We start from the raw sequence: 9,077 nt of genomic DNA, 5'->3' as shown, positions 1-9,077 counted from the left end.
ACTTGCATCCACCCAGTCTACTAACCCCTCCTCACTTGCTTCTACCCATCCTACTACACCCGCTCCGGTCCCTCCTACTACACCTGCCTCTGCTAATCTCTCTCCGTCCTCCCTTCTGCCCACCCCTCCCGCAGCCCAAGTTCCCGCCTCCCCACCTTCATTTCCCTACCCCGGATATCCCACCTCCCTTCCTAGTACCTGCCCAGCTATCCCGCCCTCCCCAGGTTCCGCCCTAGCCCCTGCCCAGATGGCCTGGCCATACCCCTACCCCTACCCCGTGGCCCTATCCTATCCAAACAATCCCTACTTCCTTTCCCTAGCCACACCCCAGGCCCCGTCCACGTCCATCCCGATACAGTCTACCCCGGATGTGCCCACATCCAACATGGCCGCCACTACCTCCCTTGACCCTAACGCAGCTTCCTTTCAAGCCTCCAATATGGCGGCCCCCAGTAATCCAGCACCTCTAATGCCGGTACTTCCTGGTGATTTCTCACCCCGAGCCCATAACCCACTGGCCACCCCGGCATCCGGGGTCCACTCATTTCCCCCGGTCCTGACACCTCAAGCGGCCCCACTTCCCAGCGAGGTCCAGGTCACATACGAAGATGAGTATGAAGAGGCCGGCTCTCATGGTTACCAGGGCTCACCGGACGCCATAGAGCCTCAGCCTCGTTGTTCCCTTGATGATCCTTTCGGACATATGGGCCGGGGAGATCAGGCTCCTCCTAAATATGTTTCTTTTAATCCTACTCAGGCTAGTGCTCTGATGAAATCACTCCCTGACCCAGAGAAGCAACCAATGCCTTTTTACCGAGGGATAGTTCAAATTCAAAAGACTTATTCCGCCGCATGGCGAGATTTACTAAGCATTTGTGCCATTAAAGCCGGAGATGCATACTGGCCCAGCATAGCCCGCCACCTCAGCACAGATTTGCTTGGGAGTGATATTGATTACCCTTCAGGAGTAGCATTCTGCAACCAGCTAAAGGACTGGGCTAAAGATAAACTTGCAGATCAGGCTGCTGGCCTTACTGATATTGTACAAGAAAAAGGAGAATCAGTGGAAAGGTTCCATGCAAGACTGTTTCAAGTGTTCACAGATTTGGGATTTGATCTTACTAATAAGATTCATTCTCAAATGCTGTCTGGTTCATTTGTCCTAGGCATCAAGGACTCCATACGCAAGGGGATCATTGCTGCACGCCCTGAATTTAGAGTTGTTCCTCTGGATACATTACTTCAAGTTGCTACGGGACTGGAATCTGCTCAGACTCCAAGAAAGCCCAATTCAGCTCCTCTCATGGTGTCTCGCCCCGGACCTGTTCCAAAAGGCACCAAGCCCGAGGATGGAAATTGTTTTAATTGTGGTGCTAAAGGTCACTTCAGGGGCGAATGTCCTGAACCCAAGAAAGTGACAAAGTCTGCACATGTCCACAAAACCCCAAAAGCCGTTCCAATCGTTGAGGAGCCAGATGATTAGGAAATTGGCAAGCCTGTGTCATTAACCCCTGTCATGGCAGTGTCTTCAGGGGATCAGGGGGGGCCACTTGCCACTGTGACTCTACCCATTGAAGGACAACCTACTACATTTCTTGTTGACACAGGTGCAGCCCAAAGTGTTCTACGAGAACAAGACCTGCCAGACCCTTCATTTCTGTCAAAAATTGATGTTTCCTGTGTAGGAGTGGATGGCCTACCAAGACAAAGTCCTTCAACAACTCCATTGCGGGTTGGCAACTATCCTAGCTTGCTTGCTCGTTTTGTGGTGTCCTCCACATGCCCCATTAACCTGCTAGGCGCTGATGTTCTTTCACGCCTGCAGGCATCTATCATCTTCACTCCAGATGGACAAGTAGAATTATCTACCCCTCTATCTGTTTCTGACACCTCAGCCCTGTGCTCCCTGCCTCTGATGCTCCATTTGGAAGAACCCCATGGGGATGCAAAGGAACTGAGGTCTAATTTCCCTGATTCACTAAAGACAGAAGTTCCTGCAAAACTGTGGTCCTCAGGCCCAGAGGACATAGGTCACCTAAAAGTCCCACCTGTGGTGGTAAAACTCATTCCAAGGAAATCACAATACCCTTTGAAACCAGCACAAGCTGCAGCTATCTCAATTCAAATCAATTCAAATCAAAGCCTTCCTGGAGAAGGGTGCTCTTGTTAAATGTGAATCAAAATGCAACACCCCATTGTTTCCTGTGAAGAAAAAGACTCCAAAAGGAGAACCAGAGAAGTACAGAATGGTCCAGGATCTCCGTGCAGTGAATGAGGCAACAGTCCTGGACACCCCTATTGTGCCAAACCCACACACTCTGCTCTCTGGGGTCCCACCCTCTGCAAAATACTTCACAGTCATTGATCTGGCCAATGCCTTCTTCAGTGTACCCCTGGATCCAATCTGTCAATACCTGTTTGCCTTCACACATGAAAAGCAACAGTATACATGGACTGTCATGCCCCAAGGGGCACAAAATTCTCCAAGTCAATTTGCAAAGGCCATGTGTTCTATTCTTGATCCATGGCAATCTGACCATCCAGAGGTTGTCCTGCTCCAGTATGTGGATGATTTTCTGCTCTGTTGAGATGACATACCCACAACAGAAGAATGCTCAATTAATCTCCTTTGTTATCTAGCAGAACAAGGATGTAAAGCTTCACTTCTCAAACTTCAATTCTGTCAACCCACTGTCATCTTCCTTGGCCATTGCCTATCTCAAGGTACTAGACATCTCACCCGTGACAGAGTCAGAGCGGTACTGGATATTCCACCCCCGAGGACATCAAAGTCCCTACATGCCTTCTTAGGCCTTATTTCCTACTGCCTAGCATGGATCCCAGAAGCCTCTCTACTCATGCAACCACTCTATGATGCCCTCAAGTCAGACCCATTCTGCTTGACCATAGAAGCTCATGACAACTTCTGCACTTTAAAACGTGCTATTGCATCTGCTCCTGCCCTTGGCCTACCAGACTATACCAAACCCTTCAAGTTATTTGTCTCTGAAAGACAAGGCCATGCTACAGGAATTCTTACCCAAGCACATGCATCTAGAGGACGACAAAGGCCTATTGGATTTTTCTCCTGCCAACTGGATCTTGTGGCCAGATGAACCCCCTCTTACCTTCGGGCCGTTTTTGCAGCCAGAGAACTAATTGAAAGAACTGCAGACCTGGTCCTTGGCCACCCTCTAGTTGTTTTGGCCCCTCATGACATTTCTGCCATCATCAACCAAGTACAACTCAAGCATGTCTCTCCTGCCAGACACCTCCGTCTGCAATGTCATCTCCTGTTACCTGACAACATCACTCTTCAAAGATGTCAGGTTCTCAATCCGTCCACTCTTCTCCCACTTCCTGAGGGGGGTATATACTATGGATTTATCATGGATGAAACCTACATTTTCCTTCTTGCTGGCACCATCAAGAAAATGCATCCTAATTTATCCTTTCATGACGGTCAGGCACCTCTTTGCGATGGAGCAGGATATGCCTTCTGTACCACGTGGTACAAGCCAAACACCACTCCTGAACCCTGCTATGAAGATGAGCTCTATCATCTGGTCGAGGTAAAACTCACTGCACAAGACTTCTACTGTGACTCTGAAGGCAACAGTATGGTCTTGATTCATCTACCTCCAGAATTCAAACATCTGTATCGTCATTGGGACACTGCTATTCCACATGTCCCTGTTACCAAGTTAAAGACAAGATCATGGAATGATCTTGGGCCCATGGCAAAATTATGGGTCACCATGAATGAATCACAGCTACAGCAAAATGGCGTTGTCAAATACCCAGCAACTGACCATCTAGAAGCATTGCCACGTCACTTCCTGGAAAATGAATTTCAAGATCTGGTCATAGTAAATGACTATGACCCAGAGACACCTCATGACTGTTTTGAACAGATGAAAATGGAGACAACACATCTACCAACCGTGCATGAGGATCCACTAATAGATCCTGATCTCACTCTGTTTGTGGACGGTTCAAGGTATGCTGATGAAGAAGGAAAATACCACACAGGATGTGCCGTAACCACAACAGATGAAATTATCAAGTCATCATCTTTACCACCAACAATATCTGCACAAGAAGCCGAATTGCAAGCCCTGACTTCAGCATGCAAGATCTCTGAAGGAAAACGTGCCAACATCTACACCGATTCAAGATACGCACTGGGCGTGGCACATGACTTCGGATTAATTTGGAAAACAAGAGGATTTCTTACCACTGCCGGTACGCCAGTCAAACACAGTTCTGCAATCAAGGAACTAATGGATGCCCTCCTATTCCCAGAAGAAGTGGCCATTTTGAAAGTGAAGGCACATGGGAAACTGGACACAGATGAAGCAAAGGGCAACCATTTGGCTGATCAAGCTGCTAAGCAAGCGGCAAGAGGATTGCAGGAAGTGGATGAAGAAGTGTCCGGACACAAAGAAATTCCTATTTTTACATTGCAGACTCTTCCTACTGACCTAAGAATCCTACGGGAACAGCAAGCTGCAACTGCCCCTGAGGAAATACAGAAATGGAAGAAGAAAGGAGCAGTCCTAAAAGATGGAGTATACTACAACAATTTTAGATTCTGTCTCCCTAAGAATTTATATCCAGCAGTAGTCCAATGGGCACATGGACCTGCACATCTGTCAAAAGACTTAATGGCTGCCCTCATACAGAAGTATTATGAAGCACCTGGAATTACAACACTGGTCAACAACTTCTGCAAGGCCTGTGTCATTTGCGCAAAATGCAACCCAGGAAAACCAACCAAAGTGCCCTTGAAACACCTGGCTAAGCCTATGTACCCATTCCAGAGAATTCAGATTGACCACATACAAATGCCCAAGAGTGGCCCCCATGAATATGCACTAGTAATAGTGGACATGTTTTCAGGCTGGCCAGAAGCCTACCCAGTAACCAATATCACTGCCAAAACAACAGCAAGACGTCTGCTCACAGATATTGTATGTAGATTCGGACTCCCAGAAGTTATTGAGAGCGACCAGGGCCCAGCTTTTACAGCAACAGTGACTAAAGAAATTTGGACTGCCCTTGGGGTGACCCTAGCTTTTCACACCCCTTACCACCCACAAAGTAGTGGCAAAGTGGAACGCATGAATGGCACCCTAAAAGCTAGAATGTTAAAAATGTCACAAGAAACAAAGATGCCCTGGCCAGAAAGCTTGTCAATAGCTCTATTCAGCGTCAGACACACACCTAGAGGGAAGCACTCACTATCCCCATATGAGATTCTATTTGGGACTGCACCCAGACTAGGTTGTTATTACCCCCAACAGCTACAGCTTCAAACTGATGTTTTGGTAGATTATGTAACTGAACTTGCAAGTGCTTTGAACAAAATACATGCCCAAGTTTTCTCTTCAATTCCAGATCCCGATTTTGATACAGGCACCCACAGCCTGCTTCCCGGAGATTGGGTTCTGGTCAAGAAATTTGTGCGGAAACACACCCTGGAACCAAGATTTGACGGACCATTCCAAGTTCTCCTGATCACTTCAACCTCCGTCAAGTTGGCTGGCAGGCCACATTGGATCCATGCTTCTCATTGCAAGAAGACTCCTGCCCCAGAGGAAGCAGATACCGCACAACCATGTACCTCTGGTACATCATCTCCTTAATTAGCCTAATTAAGGCCCAACAAGTAGCCATTACTAAAGATGCCAGTGGGTATACCTTCTGGTACAATTCCTCATGTACCCGTGTGGCTACATACACTTTTGACTATTGTGACATTGTAGACTGCCCATTCCCTACATCACACATTCAAACCATCTATAGAGATATCCCTCATGTAAAAGACCCCTATGTTTGTGTAGTTGACAAACAATGGGGGCATAACTGTAACCATTGGGGGGCTGCAGGGTGGAATGCTGGGCCTGCCTGGGGTTACAAACCCAAAAGTACCTTATCTAAAGTAGATGACCATGGTAGATCCCTCCTCCAAAGAATGACTCTAAGGAAGCCATGAAATTAATCCTAAATATAGAGCATCCCAGCCCAACGGATGCAGACCAGTATGTAATGGGAATGTATTGGAAGAAAGGTTCCTATAACAAATTGGGGCACTTCTACCTAAAAGATATGTGCCACTCTCCAGAGTGGCAAGGGGCTACCCACATGGTCTCAAACCCATTAAAACCACACATCCAGTCCTTTAAAGACATGATGGCCATTGCTAACCCCACTTTTGAAGATACTATGGCCGCTGAAACAGGTTTTAATGATGTTAATTTATGGTTGGAATGGATGAAATATAATGCCAACAAACATAACAGAACCGCATGTTATGTATGTGGTGGTGCCCGACCTCATCTCGGCACCGTACCTTTGACTTTGCCATTAGATATAGAAGAATGCATCTTAAGTCTTTTTGCCTACCACTACAACTTTAACAGGTCCCTCTGCAAAGCATGGACAGTAGAATACCCTCTCCTAACCAAGGATGTCAAACCCCCAGATGGTGTTACGGTTTATAAGGGAAACTACACCTGTTATGCCAATTATGATGGAATTGGTAAGTTCTTGGGTAACTTTTCCAAAGGATATTGTGCCACTTACAGAACTGTCTCTATGTACCTGTTACAATTCCATACTAGGTCATTAGGGGATATTTACTGGTTGTGTGGGGATTTACAGCTAAGATCCAGAATGGACAAGGAATGGTGGGGGGAGTGTACTCTGGCTAAAGCCATCATGCCCATACATATTATCTCTGACACACACCCTGACATACATGAGTCCATACACACACCAGCCAAGGTTAAGCGTGAAGTCCCAGTAAGAGGCAGTTTTGACCCCCACATTTACATTGATGCCACTGGGGTGCCTAGGGGGGTGCCTAATGAATTTAAAGCAAGAGATGAAGTTGCTGCGGGGTTTGAATCACTTTTTACCATAGTCACTGCAAACAAGAATTTAAATTGGATCAATTACATTTATTATAACCAACAACGCTTTGTCAACTACACCAGAGATGCCCTCCAGGGTTTAGCTGAACAATTGCAGGCCACATCCCAAATGTCCTTCCAGAACAGAATGGCCTTAGACATGATTCTAGCTGAAAAGGGGGGCGTATGTAAAATACTGCCCGACACCATGACCTGTTGTACATACATCCCAGAAAACACAGGTGCTAATGGTAAAGTCACCATGGCCATAGAGAAATTAAATAAGCTCTCTGAAGAGTTAAAAAGGAATTCTGGGGTGAAAGATCCCTGGGAAAGGTGGTTTGGTTGGATGACAGGATGGCAAAAAGCTTTAATTCACATTGGTATGGCATTACTAATTTTTCTTTTTATTCTTGCTCTTCTCGTTTGTTGTGTCCTCCCCTGTCTAAGAAAAGTCCTGCAGAAGACTGCAGACCAAGCGGCACCAACTTTTGCACATCTGACAGTTGATGATCAAGATTTCCAAGATTTCAACTCACCCTGTATACCGCTGCAAACTATCCCTTTTACTGATAAAGTGCAAGAGTTTTAGGTAGGGAACCAGCTTAGGGACAGCGTCCGTTTCTATGGATAGACTGTCGTGCGGAGATGTGGTGGGCAAGCCACCGCGGGATACCAGCGGAGTGAAGAAAGTTCCTGACCGTATTGACGGATGAGCTGCAGCCTATTAGGGACAGGAATGGACAGAATTGCACTTTGCAATAACACCTAGCTAGCGGTCATGGGGTTTCTGTGCCTTTGGGCTAACACGTCTTCTGGTATTAACAAATAAAGTTTATCTTTTTAGTGCCTAACATTTCATAGGGGGGACTGTTATAGAATGATTAAAAACCTTTATTAAATTTCTCCATTAACTTCATGATATGACAGATTTTCCTAACAGCATTTAGAATATTAGAATGAGAATGTATTTTCTAGAAGGATATGACTAACACCGGAATTGTCAAGTTCCTGTAATATGAAACAAAGTATACCATAGTTAGATCATGAGAAACTGCACTAATGAAATGTCCATTCACTAAAAAGCCTTGAACCTGACCTCGAATCTAACATCACTAACTACTCAAAATGGCGCCTAAAGCCCCCCTCCCATCGAGTAAAGCCTCGTGCTAGCATGATGGCGCCTGAACCATCGTGTCCACACCCGTGTCCAAGATGACGCCACCTCTCGGTGGGAGGACACTTAGCCAGCCACTTAGTACTTAAGCCAATTAATAATATTGATGGGTGGACATTGACATAGCCACTTAACACCTAACCCAATTAATGATGTTTATTTGTTGTTATCTTGATATTCAATGATGATGTAATATTGCTCTTATAAGGGTCTGCGAGCCCGCTTTTTAACCAGATGCCATTAAATTTTCTCGAAGTTCTTTTAACCTGAACTCCGTGTGTCATTGTGAATTTACTTCTGCGTATACGCAATTTAATCATCTCAGATTTGGACAGGAACAGATAGTCATTTAAACATATTTGTTTGCTTAAAATAATCTATATCACAGATACATACATGCATGGATACAGAGACAGACATACAGACAGAGACATACATACAGAGACATACATACATACAGAAAGAGACACACAGACAGACAGAGACATACAGACATACATACATACATACATACATACAGAGACATACATACATACATACAGAGAGAGACATACAGACAGAGACATACATACTTACATACACACAGACAGACAGAGACATACAGACAGAGACATACATACAGACAGAGACAGAGACATACAGAGAGAGACATATAGACAGAGACAGAGACATACAGACAGAGACATACAGACTTACATACATACATACAGAGACATACAGACTTACATTTGTACAGTTCAATCTTGTCCCCTGGGTGCATGCTGTCCGGCTCTGTGGAGTCCTGCAGCCCAGCCCCATCATTGGGCGCCAGCCGCTCTGTGCGGTACACAGGGAGCAGGGATATGATGTCATATCCCCGCCCCCTCCACACAGCCTGCGGCAGTCGGCAGGCCACGCTACAAATAGTAACCGGATGAAAGGGAAGTGCAGTGCGCTTCCCTCCTTCCGGTCAGCCTGACATTGCGCCCCCAGGGCTTAAAACA

Source organism: Pelobates fuscus, chromosome 9, assembly GCF_036172605.1.
Source record: "Pelobates fuscus isolate aPelFus1 chromosome 9, aPelFus1.pri, whole genome shotgun sequence".
Classification (NCBI taxonomy): Eukaryota; Metazoa; Chordata; class Amphibia; order Anura; family Pelobatidae; genus Pelobates; species Pelobates fuscus.
Note: the sequence above shows the minus strand (reverse complement) of the source record.